The 23,217-nt window shown below is 46.6% G+C and overlaps 1 long non-coding RNA gene across 1 annotated transcript; it reads right to left on the bottom strand.

Moving 5' to 3' along the window:
* Positions 1-514: 514 nt before the first annotated feature.
* On the bottom strand, positions 515-13,529 carry LOC133474456 (uncharacterized). Its single transcript, XR_009787512.1, has 3 exons — positions 13,400-13,529; positions 4,504-4,640; positions 515-869 (listed from the first exon to the last, which is right to left on the bottom strand). It is a non-coding gene; the product is annotated as an uncharacterized LOC133474456 (long non-coding RNA).
* Between the last annotated feature and the right edge of the window lie 9,688 nt (positions 13,530-23,217).

Here is a 23,217-nt window from a genome sequence, read left to right on the forward strand (position 1 = left end):
TCCACCCATGCATCATCCACCCATCCATCCACCCATCCATCCATCCATCTGGTCCTGAACACCTCACCATGGAGGAGTCCAGGAGGTATAATAATGATATGCCAGAAAGAATGTTCGCGCATATACAACATAATATAACAACACAGCAAGGAAATTTCTCTCATCTTGCATTCCAGATCTTAATTGTTTATTTACACAGATATGAAGGCACCCGAGAAACACTGTTTATCACCCAGTTCAAAGAGAAAATTCAGGGCAGAGCATCGCTGCGTGGAGATCTTACTGTTAATTACCATATTTTGCCCCAAGATTAAATCAGCTCTGTAGTTTATTTACTGCCCATAGGAACGTCTTTGTTATATTCGGATACTAGTGCAAGGATTGCGTGGTTCTACAAAAGAAATATTTTATTTCCAACTGTTTCTTCAAGATCATTGAGTGCTGAATACATTTTAACACAAAATATCCACTGAGACTATTAAGAAACAGGAAGGGAATGTTGTCAGGGCATCACTTTCAATTCTCTGATGATTTTTATTTCTCTGCATTTTTGACATTTCTTTCATGACAAAGTGATTCAGTACTTTCATCACTACAGTATATGCCTTGATACTCAATGCTTTTTGGTTTTGTAAACCGCAGCTCATTTGAATTTAAGTAGCAACATGAAGCAAATAATTCATATAACCAACAACACATTGGCTTGTAAGAAATAGGAAAGCATGTTTGTCATTGCCACAATGACCTCAGACCCCCAGTTTTCATGGTGGATCAAGCCAGTCACCTCTTGCCTTGCTTGTCTTCAATGTATAACATTTTCCTTGGACAGCGTTTGGAGGTGGCTTGGCTCTCTTAGTGGAATGAAGTACCTGAAGGTAGAAAAGTGTACAAATAAGGCTTTATTTAACATTAACATTTCGTTCACATTTAATAATGGTGAAAAAGTAATCACCACATTTGCGTAACGCTTTAAGCTCTAAATGTGTCAGTCAAATGATATGAGTACACGTTACTGTACTGACTTTAGCTTTTGCAGTGAGGATTTTGAGTTCATCCCTCAGGTGTTTGCTCAACCCCTAGAGCAATTCTAGGATTTGAGATTTAGAGATGTTCACTCCCAAGCAAACGTATCTTGCAATTAGTACATCCATAAAACAATTCTTAATAAGTCAATCATTTTTTTTTGTGTGTGTCTTTTTCGTTTGTCTTTGGAGGCATTACGCAACGTACTTACACAAGGGAAAACTTGCTAAACATTAGGGAGTCTACGCCGGACTTTCTTTCACCAACTTTCACAATTTTGTTTCTCAGAGTTACTCACTGGTGGAGCGGCTCTGATCTATGGCGCATGGAGGTGACGCCACAGGGGGAAGGGAGCCGGAGTGCAGGTCAAGCTCCTGAAGAGAGGACTCCAAATGCCGCTCCCGTTGATTCACCTCGCAAAGCTACGCTCTCTAACCAACAAAGTGGACAAGCTTCATCTTCTCACAAAGACCAGTAAAGACTTTGGATGTTCTGCCACCCTGTGCTTCACGGAGACATGGCTATGTAAACGCGTCCCTGATGGCGCCGTAATGCTTCCGGACTATTCGGGGAAAACAACAAAAGGTGGTGGAATATGGTTCTATATCAACGAAAAATGGTGTACCGACGTCTCGAAGCTCAACACACACTGCAGCCCGGACTTGGAGTCGCTGTTTTCGAACTGTAAGCCATTCTACTCGCTGCGCGAGTTCACCTCTTTCATCTTCGCCAGTGTCTGCATTCCTCCCCAGGCTAAGATGAACGCTGCACTGCTAACGCTCGCTGAACAAGTAAACGAACTTGAAAAAAAGGAGTCAGATTCACCCCACATTATTATTCTTAGCTCAACTCATTCACAAACTCCCTAAATACAAGCAGCACATTGACTGTCCTGCCAGGGAAAACAACATTCTAGACCACTGCTACACCATGCTAAATTACGCATACCGTGCTATTCTCCGTGCAGCTCTGGGCTCGTCTGATCACTGCTTAATTCACTTAATACCAACATAAAGGCACAAACTTAAATGTGCGACGCCTATGGTGAAAACAGAGAAGAAGTGGACCAATGAAGCAAAGATAGAACTTCATGGCTATTTAGACTGCACAGACTGGATTGTCTTTGAAACTTCAACTGGCAGCCTATAAATATACGGACAGTGTCACATCCTATATCTGTGAAGATGTGTGTCTAGCAACAAAGACATTTCACACGTTCAAAAACAACAAGCCGTGGTTCACTGCCAAACTTAAGCAACTTTGCCAGGCTAAGAATGACACCTATCAAAGTGGGGACAGACCCCCTGTACAATTGCGCTAGACATCACATGACAAAAGCAATTATGCAGAAAGGCTGGAAAAACAGTTTACTGCCAACGACTCTAAGTCAGTCTGGCGAGGATTAAAGTCGCTAACCATCTACAAGCGATGATTCCCCCAAGAGGAGAACAATAAAGGACGAGCTGATGACTTATACACCTTCTACTGCAGATTTAAAAAGGACAGTTTCAACGCTCATGCTGTCCAACTGCCCTGTGTCAACCGTAGAGACCTTCAAGTTCCTTGGAATTACAGTTTCTCAGGACCTGAAGCGGGAGACCTACATCAACTCCATCCTCAAAAAGTCCCAGCAGAGGATCTACTTCCTGTGGCTTCTGAAGAAGCACAATCTGCCACAGGCGCTGTTGAGGCAATTTACACAGCAGTCATCGAATCAGTCCTGTGTTCATTCATCGCAGTCTTGTTTGGTACTGCCACAAAAAAGGACAAACTCCGACGGACCATCAGGACTGGCGGGATAATCGTCAGGAGCCCCCTATATACCCTTGAGAACTTGCACGCTGCCAGAACTAAGACAAGAGCATGCAAAATCCTCTTGGACCCTCCACCTCCTGGTCACCACCTCTTCCAGCTCCTTGTCTCAGGTAGGTGCTAACAATCAATGCAAACTAAAACAAGCAGACATTCCAACAGCTTCTTCCCTTTTGTTATTGAATTGCTAGGGGCTAAGTGACTCTCCATTGTGTTTTTTTATCTTTTTATTTCTCCAAAGTATTTTTTGTCAAAATGGCTGTCCATTGTCGTACTCGAGCGGCTACAACTACCAGAGACAAATTCCTTGTGTGTTTTCGACATATAGCAAAAGAAAGAGGATTGTCATTCTGAATAACATCCATTCATCCGTTTTCTATACCGATTTTCCTCATTTGGGGTGCAGGTGAGCTGGAGCTTCTTTTATTTGGTTAACTACTACTGTTTTTCTTCTTTGTATTTTCCAGCAATCTGGATGCCCTGTGGTACCGTACTTTGCCTCACAGGTCAGTCTTGGTACTATGACAAACATTGGGTTTGGAGAAGAAGACTCACGAATATCGGTGGAGATATCTGTGTGTGGTGTACTATGTTGATCATCTCGAGTAGGCTACTCTACACCACAAACGATAGGAGCAGCAAGCACATGTGCAAATTGTTTCTTTGTCAATTGCAGAGTCTCTCACTTAAAAAAAAAATAAAAAAATCATTTAAAATGTTAAAAATTGGTATTAGAGAACTGACATACCTGGTATGAGTGTACCATAGTTTCCACCTGTCATTCCCACTTCACAGCCATGACAATCAAAAAATACAAATACAATGTGACTAAATAAAATAAAATTTGGGAACAGTATTTTGGAACTCAACACGGGATCAGTCTTCCGTTCTTCCCATTCATTTACTGGTTAGGGACTCAAATTAACTTCTCCTTTTAAAGGTCAAGCACTGCAATTGTAGATCACTCTAAACTGAAACTGGGATGAATTAAGTCAACACCTCAACTGAGATAAATTAGTTATAATTTATTAGATGAAATGGATCAGTGCTGATGAAGAGCTCTTGGGTCACTGATGTAATTTGTGTTGTTGTGCTGCTATCTGCACTAATGGCATATACTGTATTTTAGTAAATAACACCGGGTAACAACAGTAGTGAAACGGTTTTAAAATTTTAACAAAGTGATTTTACTGGAGCTGCAAAAAAGGACTGAAAAGCAAAGCAGCAAAGCAAACAGAAGCATTAAGAATACATATGGTCATAAAAATAGGAAATGGGAGTGTTGAGAGAGGGAGCAACTGATTCCCTCCTCTTTTCTCCTTTCCAGTAATTTAGTAGCTGTGCTAAAGTAATCTTAAAGGGACAGTTGCTGAACTCAAACAGACAAAAAAAGTCCATCTAATTTCCTCCAAGAAAGGAGGAGAGAGAACCACCCTATCAACTTTCCTCTGTGTGTATAGTGATGATTTCACAGAAAGGGAAGGCTGAAGTTAGGCAGGTGGTTTCGAAAGCCCGACACAAACACGCAGTTCTTATCCCAAACCGAGTCTGAGCTATTTGTAAAATAAGGCTTGGTTGGACTTTGGCATTGCATGCATTCAAAAACAAACATCAACAAATGCCTGTATATACTGTACACTACAGCAAATCTTGGCGTTCTCAGCTCACCCTTGGGTTGGAGCTGGGCTGTTGGACTGGCTGCCTGCCACTGTTGCCATGAACAGCATCTTCCAATTCCAGCTTGTAGAGTGGTTGTCATGGTAATGACAATTTATTTGCAGGGCGCACCCTTGACTCCACCATTTCTGGGACACACATAGACAGAAAGAGGACATGAAAGGGAGACAGTGGAGATAAGTTCACAGACAGACTGTTTGCTCAAAGGGCAGGTTGCTGAATCTGTTTTGTTAAAATTACAGTTTACCAGAGTACCAAGTACCAGAACTTTCTGTACTCTTCTTTCTTCCATTTTCCCTACCGCTTATCCTCAATAGGGTCGTGGGCATGCTGGAGCCTATCCCAGCTAACTTTGGGCGAGAGGCGGGGTACACCCTGAACTGGTTGCCAGCCAATCGCAGGGCACATACAAACAAACAACCATGAGCACTCACATTCACACCACAACCATGCGCGCCGTGCAGCCACCCTTCTTTCTTGAATCTCATAACATGATTAGGTTTCTTTATTTATGGGCATGATTTTACAAAACAGGAATTAAAAGATTAGAAGTTTCAAAACATTTGCACATCAGCCTCACAGGCGAGAGTTCGAATCTTGCCTACCTGTGACTACTATACAATTTAACTGTAACATGCATGTTAGGTTCATTGAAGACTATCCATCCATCCATCCATCCATTTTCTGAGCCGCTTCTCCTCACTAGGGTCGCGGGCGTGCTGGAGCCTATCCCAGCTGTCATCGGGCAGGAGGCAGGGTACACCCTGAACTGGTTGCCAGCCAATCGCAGGGCACATAGGAAGAAACAACCATTCGCACTAACAGTCATGCCTATGGGCAATTTAGAGTCTCCAATTCATGCATGTTTTTGGGATGTGGGAGGAAACCGGAGTACCCGGAGAAAACCCACGCAGGCACGGGGAGAACATGCAAACTCCACACAGGCGGGGCCAGGGATTGAACCCGGGTCCACAGAACTGTGAGGCTGACGCTCTAACCAGTCGGCTACCGTGCCGCCGCATTGAAGACTACTTACTCATAATGTGTTCATGTGAGCGTGAATGGTTGTACTCCGCGACTGGCCAGTGACCAGTCCAGTACCCTTACAAGTGTCAAACTCAAGGCCCAGGGTCTATATCCGGGCCACCACACCATTTTGTGTGACCGGCGAAAGCGAATCATTTGCGTCAACTTTCATGATTCTTGCTAAAATCTGTACAAAAATTTCAAATCGTCATGTGTAATAAATAATATCATTGAGATATTGCAAGCATTTTTGTTGTTGTTACAAACCCATTTTTACAGTACCTTGAACAATAGTTGAACAAACTATTTACTGCTAATCATGAATGCTAACCGTTTTTCATCATGTGTAATAAATAATATCATTGAGATATTGCAAGCATTGTTTTGTTACAAAACCCATTTTTACAGTAACTTGAACAATAGTGGAATTAACTATTTACCGCTAATCATGTATGCTAACCGTTTAGCAAAGGCTGATTTTGTTGTCTCAAATTCTGTACAGAAATTCTCACATACGGACATATGCAGTTTGACGATAGAAGTCCAGCCCTCACAAATGAGAATAAAATGCATGGTAGTAGTAAAATAAAATAAATAAATAAATAAATAAAAAGTTGTTTAAAAAAGTGGGTGGGGGGGGGGGGGGGGGGGGGGGCGACGATGACTCGAGTACTCGATGAAATATCTATGGGCTAATGGATTCTAAAAAGATTCACTATTGATGGCACTAAAACTATTATCCTTGACTTCTGATTTCAAAACTAGTTATCCATCAATTTGTTGTATATGATGAATGAAAGGGTATGTGGTTTCACAGTTATATCGGACCTCTGAAGGAAATCATACCAATAATGCGACCTGCGACAAAAATGAGTTTGACACACCTAACGTCAGCTGGGATGGGCCCCGGCTCACCCGCAACCCTGAACAGGATCAGCGTTAGTAAATAAATAAATGGACAAACTTGAAATGTGCCTCTACCCTTTTGAAGCAACTATCCATCCATTTTCTTTGCCTCATTAGGGTCAAGAGTAACTGGAGCCTATCGCAGCTGACACGAGGCCTGAAGTGGTCGTAATCAATCACAGGTGACAGGCTACCATTTATACTCACATTCGCACCTATGGGCAATTTAGAGTCTTTAATTGACCTAACTGCAGGCCTTTTTTTTTTTTAACCTGTCCTGTTCAGCTCTATGGCCATGCACAGTGGTGAATCTGTATGCCTTTTGTGCTGGAACAGTTTTGCTGTGCAACAGGGGAGTTTGAAATACTCCCTCTGTTTATTTTTATATTTTTTAAATTATTCTGTTTATTGAAAATGCAGCCGGACAGCAAAGGATTTTAGGGGACAGAAAGAGGGACGGAACAGATAAGGGGAACAGGGGTGCGAACCACAGCAGAACAATAGTTAGTCTAGATAACTGCAGGCTTTTGGGATGTGGGAGCTAGCCAGAGTAACAACAACAACAACAGTAATTATAAATACAACTTGTATAGTGCTTTTGTTCTCCTCAAATATGCAGAGCACCCGCAGAAAACCCATGCAAACCCCAAACTGGAACTGCGGTCAAGCCAGCCTCCACTCGTAAAGTAGCACTCAAGCCAGCCGCCCCTAATTTTATTCATACTAGGCATTACGGTAATAGGTCGCCAACTCGCGGCAAAACCCACCTTCAAAATAAAAGCCTACCAATAATACGGACGTCAATGCTAATTACGGTTAAGGAATGCAACCAGCAAAGTTAATTTGAATCTTGAGATGCATTAAAAAATTTTGTTTATTTGATATCTTATGAAAAGTAAATGGTAAATGGACTGCACTTATATAGCGCTTTATCTACACCATCACAGTGCCCAAAGCGCTTTACAAAGCCACACATTCACACACACACACATTCATAAACCAATGGGCGACTGCTGCCATGCAAGGCGCTGCCAGGCCCAATGGGAGTAAATTAGGGTTCAGTGTCTTGCCCAAGGACACTTCGACATGCGGACAGTCGTAGCAGGGATTCAAACCTGTTCTACCTACTGAGACAAAGCCACTCTAAAATAACCCCATTGGTATCGCAAGACTAGCCCAGATCTGTGTGACAGACCACCAAGGACTCCACTAAAAGAGGTTTGATGAAGATCTGATATTGTATTTCAATATAAGACTCCATATTTTGCTGTCATTACCCCCGAGTGAAAAAATCTGTTAAATCTTTCTCATGAGATATCGCAACACCGGTCCAGTTCTGGGGGACAATACACAACCCCAGGTCTTCAACAAAAGAGGCCCCATCCAAATCTGATGTGGCATTTCAAAATAAAAGTCTCCTGAAGTTAGTATATTTCACTGTCATTACCACGGATTTAAAAAATTCATTAAAAAAATCCATGAGATATCGCAAGACTAGTCCAGTTGTGGGGGACACTACACCACCCCAGGTCTCCAACAAAAGAGGTCCCATCCAAATCTGATGTGGCATTTCAAAATAAAAGTCCCCTGAAATTGGTATATTTCACTGTCATTACCACGGATTTCAAAAATTCATTAAAAAAAATCTGTGAGATATCGCAACACCAGTTCAGTTCGGGGGGACACTACACCACACCAGGTCTCCACCAAAAGAGGTTTGATCAAGATTTAAATAAATAAATAAATAAATAATAGAAAACCGTCTTTCTTTTAACTATTTAAAATATACTGTTTTCCTTCCCTGCGATTGGCTGGCAACCAGTTCAGGGTGTACCCCGCCTCCTGCCCGATGACAGCTGGGATAGGCTCCAGCACGCCCGCGACCCGAGTGAGGAGAAGCGGCTCAGAAAATGGATGGATGTTTTCCTTCCAGTTACTGATGTGTTGTGGTTCATTCGCCTGACTTCAATGCAGCCAGCGTCGGTTTGGTTCCCACTCAGTGATGGTCTCTACAGTATGTGTGCCCTGCGACTGACTGCTGACCAGCTCAGGGTTTTTTCTGTCTTTTGCCCGAACTCTGTAGGGGTAGGCTCCAACACCTCACAACAACAGGATTAGTGCTGTTGAAATGGATGGATCCATGCATGCCTTCCAGTGTCAGACTGGCATGAGAAATTACTTCAGTGGTTAAAGTGTTAATGTTGATACCCCAAAAAAATCATATTTAATGATAAAACAATCTGGGGTTTTTAAAGATTGCAGATATACTACATCAAATGGTGATGGCAGTAATGTAGTGGCATCCTGTGATTGTCTCCTACATGTATGAAGGGTAAAGTTATTGCGATACGAACAGGATTATTTCTAATTATTTCTTAAAAGAAGTAGAATTGACATAGATTTTTTTAATGAATTATTTAAATCAGTGGTAGTGACAGTGAAATATGCATATTTCAGGGGACTTTTATTTTGAAATGCCACATCAGATTTAGCCCCTACTTGAGCTGTCACCTTATCGCTGTGGAGGGGTTTGTGTGTCCCAATGATCCTAGGAGCTAAGTTGTCTGGGGCTTTATGCAAACAGGTCCTAGGTGAGGGACCAAACAAAGCACAGCTACAAAAACCCCTATGATGACAAACAATTCAGGAAGACGTTTTCCCTTGCCCAGACGTGGGACACCTCTGGAGCCACGGCTGGAGGTGGGGCTTGAAGGCGAGTGCCTGCACCCATTGGGCCCGGCCGGGCAGAGCCCCAAAGGGTAACGGTAACGGTCCACCTTCCCATGAGCTCACCACCTGTGGGAGGGGCCATAGGGGTCGGGTGCAGTGTGAGCTGGGCAGTGGCCGAAGGCAGGGACCTTGGCGATCCAATCCCCGGGTACATAAACTGGCTCTAGGGATGTGGAATGTCACCTCTCTGGCAGGGAAGGAGCCCAAGCTGGTGTGCGAGGTCGGTAAGTTCCGACTAGATATAGTCGGGCTCTCCTCCACACACGGCTTAGCTCTGGTACCAATCTTCTCGAGAGGGGTTGGACTCTCTTCCACTCTGGAGTTGCCAACGGTGAGAGGCGCCAAGCAGGTGTGGGTATACTTATTGCCCCCTGGCTGGGCGCCTGTACGTTGGAGTTCACCTCGGTGGACGAGAGGGTAGCCTCCCTCCGCCTTCGGGTGGGGGGACAGGTCCTGACTGTTGTTTGTGCCTATGCACTAAACAGCAGTTCAGAGTACCCACCGTTTTTGGAGTCCTTGGAGGGGGTGCTGGAGAGCGCGACTGCTGGGGACTCCATCGTTCTGCTGGGGGACTTCAATGCTCACGTGGGCAATGACAGTGATACCTGGAAGGGCGTGATTGGGAGGGGGGGGGGAACCCCCCCCCCCCCCCCCCCACAATCAGAACCTGAGCGGTTTTCTGTTATTGGACTTCTGTGCTTATCCATTGTCGTTATTGTCCATAACGAACACCATGTTCAAGTATAAGAGTGCCCACACGTGCACTTGGCACCAGGACACCCTTGGTCGCAGTTCGATGATCGACTTTGTGGTTGTGTCATCGGATTTACGGCCGCATGTCTTGGACAATCGGGTGAAGAGAGGGGCGGAGGTGTCAACTGATCACCACCTGGTGTTGAGTTGGCTCCGATGGTGGGGGAAGATGCTGGTCCGGCGGCAGGCCCAAACGTATTGTGAGGGTCTGCTGGGAACGTCTGGCAGAATCCCCTGTCAGAAGGAGTTTCAACTCTCACCTCCGACAGAACTTTGCTCATGTTCCGGGGGAGGCGGGGGAAATCGAGTTCCGCGCCTCCATTGCTGAGGCGGCCGATCGGAGCTGTGGCCATAAGGTGGTCGTTGCCTGTCGTGACGGCAATCCCCGAACCCGCTGGTGGACACCAACGGTGAGGGATGCCATCAAGCTGAAGAAGGAGTCCTATCGGGCCTTTTTGGCCTGTGGGACTCCTGAGGCAGCTGATGGGTACAGGCTGGCCAAGCGGAATGCAGCTTTGGTGGTCGCTGAAGCAAAAACTCGGGCATGGGAGGAGTTCGGTAACGCCATGGAGAAAGACTTCCGGACGGCTTCGAGGAAATTCTGGTCCACCATCCGGCGTCTCAGGAGGGGGAAGCAGTGCACCATCAACACTGTGTATAGTGGGGATGGGGCGCTGCTGACCTCGACTCGGGACGTTGTGACTCGTTGGGGAGAATACTTCGAAGACCTCCTCAATTCCACCGACATGCCTTCCCATGAGGAAGCAGAGTCTGGGTTCTCTGAGGCGGGCTCTCCTATCTCTGGGGTTGAGGTCACCCAGGTGGTGAAAAAGCTCATCGGTGGCAAGGCCCCGGGGGTGGATGAGATTTCCCCGGAGTTCCTAAACGCTCTGGATGTTGTGGGGCTGTCCTGGTTGACACACCTCTGCAACATCGCGTGGACATCGGGGACAGTGCCTCTGGATTTGCAGACTGGGGTGGTGGTCCCCCTGGGGGACCAGAGGGTGTGTTCCAACTACAGGGGGATCACACTCCTCAGCCTCCCTGATAAGGTCTATTCGGTGGTGCTGGAGAGGAGGGTTCATCGTGAAGTCGAATTTCAGATTCAGGAGGAGCCGTGTGGTTTTCGTCCTGGCCGTGGAACAGTGGACCAGCTCTTCACCCTCGGGAGGGTCCTCGAGGGTGCATGGGAGTTTGCCCAACCAGTCTACATGTGTTTTGTGGACCTGGAAAAGGCGTTCGACCGTGTACCTCGGGGAGTCCTGTAGGGGGTGGGGGAGGGGGCTTCGGGAGTATGGGGTACCGAACCCCCTGATACGGGCTGTTTGGTCCCTGTACGACTGGTGTCAGAGTTTGTTCTGCATGGACGGCAGTAAGTAGGACTCGTTTCCGGTGCGGGTTGGACTCTGCCAAGGCTGCCCTTTGTCACTGATTCTGTTCATAACTTTGATGGACAGAATTTCTAGGCGCAGCCGAGGCGTAGAGGGAGTCCGGTTTGGTGGCCTCAGTATTGCATCTCTGCTTTTTCCAGATGATGTGGTTCTGTTGACTTCACCAAGCCGTGATCTCCAACTCTCACTGGAGCAGTTCGCAGCCGAGTGTGAAGCGACTGGGATGAGAATCAGCACCTCCAAATCTGAGACCATGGTCCTCAGTCGGAAAAGGGTGGCATGCCCTCTCCAGGTCGGGGATGAGATCCTGCCCCAAGTGGAGGAGTTCAAGTATCTTGGGGTCTTGTTCACAAGTGAGGGAAGAATGGAACGGGAGATCGACAGGCGGATCGGTGTAGCGTCTGCAGTGATGCGGACTTTGTATCGGTCCGTTGTGGTAAATAAGGAGCTAAGCTCTCAATTTACCGGTCGATCTACGTTCCTACCCTTACCTATGGTCACGAGCTGTGGGTTGTGACCGAAAGAACGAGATCCTGGGTGCAAGCGGCTGAAATGAGTTTGCTCCGCAGAGTATCCGGCCTCTCCCTTAGAGATAGGGTGTGAAGCTTGGTCATCCGGGAGGAGCTCAAAGTAGAGTTGATGCTCCTCCGCATTGAGAAGAGCCACATGAGGTGGCTGGAGCATCTGATTCGGATGCCTCCCGGATGCTTCTCTGGTGAGGTGTTCCGGAAACATCCCTCCGGAAGGAAACCCCGGGGACGACCCAGGACACGGTGGAGATACTACGTCTCTCGGCTGGCCTGGGAACGCATCGGGATCCCCCCGGAAGAGTTGGATGAAGTGGCTGGGGAGAGGGAAGTTTGGGCGTCCCTGCTAAAGCTACTGCCCCCGCGACCCGACCTCGGATAAGCGGTAGAAAATGGATGGATGGATGGACATCAGATTTTGGTGGGACCACTTTTGGATACCTGGGGTGGTGTACTGTCCCACATAACTGGACTGGTGTTGCAATATCTCATAGATTGTTTTCATGAATATTTTAAGTCAGTGGTAGTGACAGTGAAATATACCAATTTCATGGGACTTTTATTTTGAAATGCCACATCAGATTTGGATGACACCTCTTTTGTTGGAGACCTGGGGTGGTGTAGTGTCCCCCAGAACTGGACTGGTGTTGCGATATCTCATAGAATTTTTGAAATTATTATTTTAAATCAGTGGTAGTGACAGTGAAATATACCAATTTCAGAGACTTTTATATTGAAATACACTATCAGATCTTCAGCAAACCTCTTTTAGTGGAGTCCTTGGTGGTCTGTCACACAGATCTGGCCTTGTCTTGCGATACCAATGGGGTTATTTTAGGGTGGCTTTGGCTCAGTAGGTAGAACAGGTTCGAATCCCTGCTACGACTGTCTGCATGTCAAAGTGTCCTTGGGCAAGACACTGAACCCTAATTTGCTCCCATTGGGCCTGGCAGCGCCTTGCATGGCAGCAGTTGCCCATTGGTTTATGAATGTGTGTGTGAATGTGAGGCTTTGTAAAGCACTTTGGGCACTGTGATGGTGTAGATAAAGCGCTATATAAGTGCAGTCCATTTACCATTTATTTTTCCTCAGATATCAAATAAAGTACATTTTTAATGTACAAGAGTCAAATTAACTTTTGCTGGTTGCATTCCTTAACCGAAGAGCATTGACGTCCGTATTTTTGGTAGGCCTTTATTTTGAAGGTGGATTTTGCCGCGAGTTGGCGATTTATTACCGTAATGCCTAGTATGAACAAAATTAGGGGCGGCTGGCTTGACTGCTACTTTTCGAGTGGATGCTGGCTTGACCGCAGTAAACTGGAGGGCTTGTGCTGAAATTCGAACCCAGAACCTCGAGACTATGAGGTGAAAGTACAATCATCGCTATGCTGCCTTTAACAAACCACTATAAAGTTACATGTATATAATATATATATATGTGCGTGTGTACCCTTAATTTGTTGCTGATGAATGAGGAGATCCTGTATGGGATTTAGTGTTGTTTCAAAATCTATATTTTTTGATGTGACAAAAAAAAGAGAGAAACGAGTACCCGGCCATGGATCCACCTGTGTTGTCTTTTCCCCCGCCCTCCCTCTCCGCCAAGCCTCCGGAGGATGGATCCAGCTCACTGCCGTGTGTCTGGTACCGTGTCGGATCCGCGCCGGGCGCCAATCTCGCGCCACACATCGAATTGCGGCGCTGAAGCAGTCGGGTTTCTCTCCGTTTCTCCCGAGTTTTAAGACCCCACTCCTTCCTCATTCCGTTCTCACTCCGCCCGGTCTGTCCACTGCGGTGCTGCTTCCGCCGCTACCCTACCAGCGCTTTTCTTAGAAGTTTGGCTGAATTATGTGATATTAGGAACAAACCGTCAATTTCAAAGAACAGAGAGAGTGCGGACAAAAACACGAGGAATTCAAACAGGACGAGTGGATGAAAGGCAACGGCCAAGGTAAGAGTAAATAAATTGCTACTTTATGCAAACAAATGACAATAGAGTCTTCGGGCAACGCGTCGCTTACTTTTCAAATAAACTTGAGGAAAGTGTAACGTATTTAAGCCGTGGTTTTACTAACATGTAATAAAGTACTTCATGATTCTTGGTTTAAGTGATGTTGATGGTCGCCAAGCTGTGGTGCCGAAGTGATTTCAAGTGATTTATGACCTCATGATAGAAAGTGGAGTTGATTGACTGGTTGTTGAAGAGGATGCGCTTTGAAACAAGCTGTCAAGGCATCAAACTCACAAATGACCTGGAAGTTTGTGTTCTGGCTCTTTGTCCTGAAATCTACGCAGCCAAAAATGGACAGAAAAATAAGAATTATATAATAATATACAGTATACACAGTATAAGGGGGCAGCCCCCTCCTTGCCTGCCTAAAATAATATGCAATCAATGCTATGCTTGTCCAAAGGTGTCGTCATTGTTTCAGGAGTTGGGGAAACACATTGTTCAGGACTAAGCCAACATTAAATCATCATCCTCTCGCATTCAACTGCTCCTCTTCATAGTGGCCAAAGAACTAAATACCAAAATGGTCAACTCTATCCATCCATCCAACCATTTTCTGAGCCGCTTCTCCTCACTAGGGTCGCGGGCGTGCTGGAGCCTATCCCAGATGTCATCGGGCGGGGTACACCCTGAACTGGTTGCCAGCCAATCGCAGGACACATAGAAACAAACAACCATTCGCACTCACAGTCATGCCTACAGGCAATTTAGAGTCTCCAATTAATGCATGTTTTTGGGATGTGGGAGGAAACCGGAGTGCCCGGAGAAAACCCACGCAGGCACGGGGAGAACATGCAAACTCCACACAGGCGGGGACGGGGATTGAACCCCGCACCTCAGAACTGTGAGGCTGACGCTCTAACCAGTCGGCCACCGTGCCGCTGGTCAACTCTAGCTGAGGTAAAACACAATGACAGGAAAGAAAAAGTACCCAGGTGATTAACTATCGAATGGCAGCAGTGAACACAAAAGTACAGCAAATTATCAATCAGGCCAGCAAGCTTATTGGACACAATGAGGAAAGGAAGTGAAAAGGCTTCGAACCATCCATCCATCCATTTTCTGAGCCGCTTCTCCTCACTAGGGTCGCGGGCATGCTGGAGCCTATCCCAGCTGTCATCGGGCAGGAGGCGGGGTACACCCTGAACTGGTTGCCACCCAATCGCAGGGCACATCGAAACAAACAACCATTCGCACTCACAGTCATGCCTACGGGCAATTTAGAGTCTCCAATTAATGCATGTTTTTGGGATGTGGGAGGAAACCGGAGTGCCCGGAGAAAACCCACGCAGGCACGGGGAGAACATGCAAACTCCACACAGGCGGGGACGGGGATTGAACCCCGCACCTCAGAACTGTGAGGCTGACGCTCTAACCAGTCGGCCACCGTGCCGCGGCTTCGAACCATTTTTAAAATATTGTTTTAAAAAGTCAAAATTCTCTAATTTTTGCCTCCAAAATGTGAAAACTGTCTGATTTCCTGTGGTTCTCCATGAAAGCTGACAAATTGTTTTTGTACTTTAAGCAAAACAAGACATTAATGGACATCAGCTGGGACTTGGAACTGATCAAAATTTTTGTCCTTTTTGCTGACGTTTTGAATTAAATAGTACCGCCGTCATTCCCAAGATCCCCAATTTGAATCTGAAATCAAATATATAGTTTTCATAATCCGCGTACGTGAACATGGATATAAAAATATGAAATACAATATGAGTAGGAAAGGGGGCACGGTGGCCGACTAATTTCTAAATCACTGAACATTTTTGCCTGCTGGAAATGGTGCAAAACTACATTTTCACTGTCGGTCTGAAATTCCTTTATCACCGAGACATCCCGTCCAACACAGGATGTTGTGATGACGTAAGGAGAAACCGCAACTGTCACCGCCTAACTGTAAACGCGAAACAAATTCGGTTTAGCCTCAAGACGATAGCCGAAGTCAACCCAGCTAGCCACATACAGCAGTTTGTACTTTGCAGGCTGTAAAATGTTAAGCTGCCCTCCTGTGAGCGTGCTTTAAGCTGTTTATTGACCCCCTAGTTGGAGTTTACTGGAAAAAAATTATTGCCCTCATTTTATATGTAAATACAAGATACACATCGTTTTACAAATCTACAGATTAATGCTAACAGTCATTGGAAAATCCTACTGATGGGCTAGCGAGGACTGGCATTTGGTCACGGGAGGCATTTACCTTCAAATAACGAATATTCACACAAATGCCGTAGTAACACATACAGATATATATATATATATATATATATATATATATATATATATATAGTGTTTATTTAAATATATATATATATATATATATATATATATTAAAAAATAGTGTATGCGACGTAACCAGTCGTCCACCATGCTGCTACATATATATTATTTATATAAAAAAAAAAATATATATATATATACACACACATCTGCCTCACAGTTCTGAGGACCAGGGTTCAAATCTGCCGTTGCCTGTGTGGAGATTGCATCTTCTCCCCGTACCTGCGTGGGTTTTCTCTGGGTGTGTGTGTGAGTGTGTGTGTGTGCATATATATATATATATATATATATATATATATCTCTGTATGTGTTACTACGGCATTTGTGTGAATATTAAGTATCAAGTAAAAGTAAAAAGTAGTCCTCCAAAAAAATACTTGAGTAAGAGTAAAAAGTACAATAAATGAAAGTGAAATAATTACTCAATTACTGAGTAAATAGCACAAACAATAATAATAAAAAAAAACATCTGCAATTTACTGCACGGTGTTTTGTCAAGTTATAAGTGAGCTAAAATTTGGGCAGACAGTGCCAGACAAATACTACAATTCATGGAAGCTGTTGTTTTGTTTTTTTCACAACAACCTTCCCAAAATGGCCGCCATTTAGGCACGACCAGAGTTAAAAGACGTTACTTCCGATGACGTCAGCACTTCCGGCCTAAGGTCATAAATCATCACCCGTCAAATGTAGTCATTTTCTGAATATTATATCTCTCGCATGAGAGAGACATGCAAATCAGTCGTTTTGAACTCAAAATATGGCATTTATATCAATCGTATAGATCCGATGAGTTTTTCGTGGGGGGGCATCAGGTGCAGGTGGAGATGAGCCTGGCTCAAGTTGGAGGCCAAAACAAAAAAACAAAGAAATGAGGCAAATTTAATTTTAATCTTAAATTTGTACATCGCTTCCCATGGGCTCACTACCTGTGGGAGGGGCCATTGGGGTCGGGTGCAGTGTGAGCTGGGCGGTGGCCGAAGGCAGGGACCTTGGTGATCTGATCGCCGGCTACAGAAGCTGGCTCTAGGGACGTGGAATGTCACCTCTCTGGCAGGAAAGGAGCCCGAGCTGGTGTGCGAGGTCGCGAAGTTCCGACTAGATATAGTCTAAGTGGAGGAGTTCAAGTATCTTGGGGTCTTGTTCACGAGTGAGGGAAGAATGGAACGAGAGATCGACAGGCGGTTAGTGGGTTAGGGTTAGGGTTAGGTTAGCAGATGCTGCATCATTGCAGCATCTGCAATGATGCAGACTTTGTATCGGGAGGAGACCTCGGGGACGTCCCAGGACACGCTGAAGAGACTACGTCTCTCGGCTCGCCTGTGAACGCCACGCGATCCCCCTGGAAGAGCTGGATTAAGTGGATGGGGAGAGGGCAGTCCGAGCGTCCGTGCTAAAGCTACTGCCCTGCCAACTGACCTCGGATAAGCGGTAGAAAATGGATAGATGGATTGATTTGTACAACCCCAATTCTAATGACGTTGTGACGTTGTGTTAAGCATAAATAAAAACAGAATACAATGATTTTCAAATCATGTTCGACCTATATTTAGTTGAATACACTACAAAGACAAGATATTTCATCTTCAAACTGATAAACTTTATTGTTTTTAGCAAATAGTCATTAACTTAGAATTTTATGGCTGCAACACATTCCAACAAAGCTGGGACAGGGTCATGTTTACCACTGTGTTACATCACCTTGTCTTTTAACAACATTCAATAAACATTTGGGAACTGAGGACACTAATTGTTGAAGCTTTGTTGGTGGAATTCTTTCCCATTCTTGCTTGATGTACAGCTTCAGCTGTTCAACAGTCCGGGGTCTCCGTTGTCGTATTTTACGCTTCATAATGGGCCACACATATTCAATGGCATTATCTTGCTGAAATAAGCAGGAGTGTCCACGAAAAAGACGTTGCTTGGATGGCAGCATATGTTTCTCCAAAACCTGTATGTACCTTTCAGCATTAATGGTGCTTTTATGGATGTGTAAGTTACCCATGCCATTGGCACTAACACAGCCCCATACCATCACAGATGCTGGCTTTTGACCTTTGCGTCCATAACAGTCCGGATGGTTCTTTTCCTCTTTGGCCTGGAGGACACGACGTCCACAATTTCCAAAAACAAGTTGAAATGTGGGCTCGTCGGACCACAGAACACTTTTCCACTTTTCATCAGTCCATGTTAGATGAGCTTGGGCCCAGAGAAGCCGGTTGGTTTTCTTAAGTGTTCCGGAGCCCATGTGGTGATATCTTTCACACATTGATCAAGTTGAACATTAAATATCTTGTCTTTGTAGTGTATTCAATTAAATATAGGTTGAACATGATTTGCAAATCATTGTATTCTGTTTTTATTTATCTTTATGTCTCCAAAGTGTTCTGTAAATAATGTCTGTTGTACTAGAGCGGCTCCAACTACCGGAGACAAATTCCTTGTGTGTTTTGGACATACTTGGCAAATAAAGATGATTCTGATTCTGATTCTGATTAACACAACGTCCCAACTTCATTGGAATTGGGGTTGTATATTCCGTCCATCCGTTTTCTGAGCCGCTTCTCCTTACTCGGGTCGCGGGTGTGCTGGAGCCTATCCCAGCTGTCATCGGGCAGGAGGCGGGGTACACCCTGAACTGGTTGTCAGCCAATCGCAGGGCACATACAAACAAACAACCATTCGCACTCACAGTCAGAATCAGAATCAGAATCATCTTTATTTGCCAAGTATGTCCAAAACACACAAGGAATTTGTCTATTTGTCAATTTACAGAACACTTTGGAGACATAAAGACATTGACAAAAAACAATTGTGCAAAAAGATGCAGAGTCCTCTCGCACTTAGAGCAGTTCGAATGGCTAATATCGCAATAGTCCGGTGCAATGACCATTGTGCAAAGGGCACTGAGACTTCAAGGAGTGTATGCGGTTTAAAGTCACGAGTAGTGCGATAATCTGGGACAATGGTTGCGCAAATGTTACAGATACTACTCAATCAGTGTGCAAATGGAGCAGATGCTGCTCTGGCATGAGTGGCCAGTATATACAAATAGTGCAGCACGGTGAGACAACTACAGTGAGTGCACGAGTAATACATAATTGGCCCCACAGAAATGTGACAACGAACACCTATGAGCAATTTTAGAGTCTCCAATTAATGCATGTTTTTTGGATGTGGGAGGAAACCGGAGTGCCCGGAGAAAACCCACGCAGGCACGGGGAGAACATGCAAACTCCACACAGGCGGGGCCGGGGATTGAACCCGGGTCCTCAGAACTGTGAGGCTGACGCTCTAACCAGTCGGCCACCATGCCACCGGGGTTGTATATTGAGCAGTGTAAATAAATGTTTTTCTGCGTGAAGAAAATATGTTGATTTTGCCTTATTGTACTCTTCAGAGTCTTCCTGATTGCTTAATTTATGTTAAAATTCCCTGCAGGGGCCCGGGGAATCGCCCCAAACCCCCCTACAATGTTTTTTTTTTTTTTGTCACCGTTTTCATGCGTTTTGTGTTTGCATGTCTGATGAGACCTTGATGAATAATAATAATACAATTTTGAACTTAGTAATTACTATTGATAGGTTAATTGCAGACAGTAGGGGTGGCAACTGGGGTGGTAGCTGCCATTCCTTGCCATCTTGCAGATCGGCCAGTGGACATTGTTCACGTTCGCCACTTAGTCATATGCTGCCCATATCACAATTATCATGACCAAAATTGGCAAATTCTTAAAAGAAATGTAACTAAAAAAATCACAGATACAGACACACAAAGCATTACATTTTATTTTGCATACAAAAAATATACAAGCCGCAACCCAATATACTTTTTGACATTCGTAATTGTAAACAACAGCACCCAAAGTTATTTTTCATCCATTCAAGACCTCCCAAAATTTACTATAATTATTAAGACAAAGCATTGTGAATGACTGGTAAGTGATTAGACTATTGGACTATTTGGAATCCTCAATATCCATCCATCCATTTTCTACCACGTATCCGAGGTCGGGTCGCGGGGGCAGTAACTTTAGCAGGGACGCCCAGACTTCCCTCTCCCCAGCCACTTCCTCCAGCTCTTCCGAGGGGATCCCGAGGCGTTCCCAGGCCAGCCGAGAGACATAGTCTCTCCAGCGTGTCATGGGTCGTCCCCGGGGGCTCCTCCTGGTGGGACGTGCCCCAGCCACCTCATCTGGCTCCTCTCGATGTGGAGGAGCAGCGGCTCTACTCTGAGATCCTCCCAGATGACCGAGCTTCTCACCCTATCTCTAATGGAGAGCCCGGACACCCTGCGGAAGAAACTAATTTCGGCCGCTTATATCCAGGATCTTGTTCTTTCGGTCACGACCCACAGCTCGTGGCCATAGGTGAGGCTAGGAACGTAGATAGACCAGTAAATCGAGAGCTTCGCCTTTCGGCTTAGCTCCTTCCTTAGCACAACAGACCGATACAAAGTCTGCATCATTGCAGATGCTGCAATGATGCAGCATCTGCTAACCTAACCCTAACCCTAACCCACTAACCGCCTGTCGATCTCTCGTTCCATTCTTCCCTCACTCGTAAACAAGACACCAAGATCCTTGAACTTGGGGCAGGATCTCATCCCCGACCCTGAGAGGGCACGCCGCCCTTTTCCGACTGAGGACCATGTTCTCAGATTTGGAGGTGCTGATTCTCATCCCAGCCGCTTCATACTCGAACCGCTGTGAACCGCTCCAGTGAGAGTTGGAGATCACGGCTTGATGAAGTGAACAGAACCACATCATCTGCAAAAACCAGCGATGCAATTCTGAGGCCACCAAACCGGACCCCTTCTGCGCCTCGGCTGCGCCAAGAAATTCTGTCAATAAAAGTTATGAACAGAATCGGTGACAAAGGACAGCCTTGGCGGAGTCCAACCCTCACCGACTGAACTCTGACTCCGGTCGTATAGGGACCGACCAGCTCGTATCAGGTGGTTCGGTACCCCATACTCCCGAAGCACAGGACTCCCCGAGGGACACGGTCGAACGCCTTCTCCAAGTGCACAAAACAAATGTAGACTGGTTGGGCGAACTCCCATGCACCCTCGAGTACCCTGCCGAGGGTGTAAAGCTGGTCCACTGTTCCACGGCCAGGACGAAAACCACACTGCTCCTCCTGAATCTGAGATTCGACTTCCCGATGGACCCTTACCAGGGAGGCTGATGAGTGTGATCCCCTGTAGTTGGAACACCCCCCCCACACACCCACCACCACCCCAGTCTGCCAATCCAGAGGCACTGTCCCCGATGTCCGCACGATGTTGGAGAGGCGTGTCAACTAGGACAGCCCCACAACATCCAGAGCCTTTAAGAACTCCGGGCAAATCTCATCCACCCCCAGGGCCTTGCCACCGAGGAGCTTTTTAACCACCTCGGTGACCTCAACCCCAGAGATAGGAGAGCCCGCCTCAAAAACCCAGACTCTGCTTCCTTATGGGAAGGCGTGTTGGTGGAGTTGAGAAGGTCTTCAAAGTATTCTCCCCACCAACTCACAACATCCCGAGTCGAGGTCAGCAGCGCCCCATCCCCACTATACACAGTGTTGGTGGTGCACTGCTTTCCCCTCCTGAGACGCCGGATGGTGGACCAGAATTTCCTCGAAGCCGTCCAAAAGCCTCACTGAACACCTCCCATGCCCGAGTTTTGCTTCAGCGACTACCAAAGCTGCATTCCGCTTGGCCAGCCTGTACCCATCAGCTGCCTCAGGAGTCCCACAAGCCAAAAAGGCCCGATAGGACTCCTTCTTCAGCTTGACGGCATCCCTCACCGTTGGTGTCCACCAACGGGTTCGGGGATTGCCGCCACGACAGGCTACCTTACGCCACAGCTCCGGTCGCCCGCCTCGATAATAGCGGCACGGAACATGTTCCACTCTGACTCAATGTCCCCCGCCTCCCCCGAGACGTGGGTGAAGTTCTGCCGGAGGTGGCAGTTGAAACTCCTTCTGACAGGGGATTCTGCCAGACTTTCCCAGCAGACCCTCACAATACGTTTGGGCCTGAGAGGTCGGACCGGCATCTTCCCCCACCATCGGAGCCAACTCACCACCAGGTGGTGATCAGTTGACAGCTCCGCCCCTCTCTTCACCCGAGTGTCCAAGACATGTGGCCGCAAGTCCGATGACACGACCATAAAGTCAATCATCAAACTGCGACCTAGGGTGTCCTTGTGCCAAGTGCACGTGTAGACACCCTTATGCTTGAACATGCTGTTTGTTATGGACAATCCGTGATGAGCACAGAAGTCCAATAACAGAACACCGCTCGGGTTCTGATCGGGGGGGCGTTCCTCCCACGTGAACATTGAAGTCCCCCAGCAGAACGATGGAGTCCCCAGCGGGAGCGCTCTCCAGCACCCCCTCCAAGGACTCCAAAAAGGGTGGGTACTCTGAACTGCTGTTTGGTGCATAGGCACAAACAACAGTCAGGAGCCGTCCCCCCACCCGAAGGCGGAGGGAGGCTACCCTCTCGTCTCGGGGTGAACTCCAACGTACAGGTGCCGTGTTGGGGGGCAATAAGTATACCCTCACCTGCTCGGCAGCTTTCACCATGGGCAACTCCAGAGTGGAAGAGAGTCCAACCCCTCTCAAGAGGACTGATACCAGAGCCCGAGCTGTGTGTGGAGGCGAGCCCGACTATATCTAGTCGGAACTTCTCGACCTCGCACACCAGCTCGGGGTCGTTCCCTGTCAGAGAGGTGATATTCCACATACCTAGAGCCAGCTTCTGTAGCCGGGGATTGGATCGCCAAGGTCCCTGCGTTTGGCCACCGGCCAGCTCACACTGCACCCGACCCCTATGGCCCCTTCCACAGGTGGTGAGCCCATGGGCAGGGGGACCCACGTTACCCTTTCGGGCTATGCCCGGCCGGGCCCCACGGGTGAAGGCCCGGCCACCAGGCGCTCGCCTTCGAGCCCCACCTCCAGCCCTGGCTCCACATTGGGGCCCCGGTGACCCGCGTCCGGCCAAGGGAAATTGTTTGTCATCATAGGGGTTTTTGGAGCTGCGTTTTGTCTGGTCCCTCACCTCTGACCTGTTTGCCATGGGTGACCCTGCCA

This window comes from Phyllopteryx taeniolatus, chromosome 2, assembly GCF_024500385.1.
Source record: "Phyllopteryx taeniolatus isolate TA_2022b chromosome 2, UOR_Ptae_1.2, whole genome shotgun sequence".
Classification (NCBI taxonomy): Eukaryota; Metazoa; Chordata; class Actinopteri; order Syngnathiformes; family Syngnathidae; genus Phyllopteryx; species Phyllopteryx taeniolatus.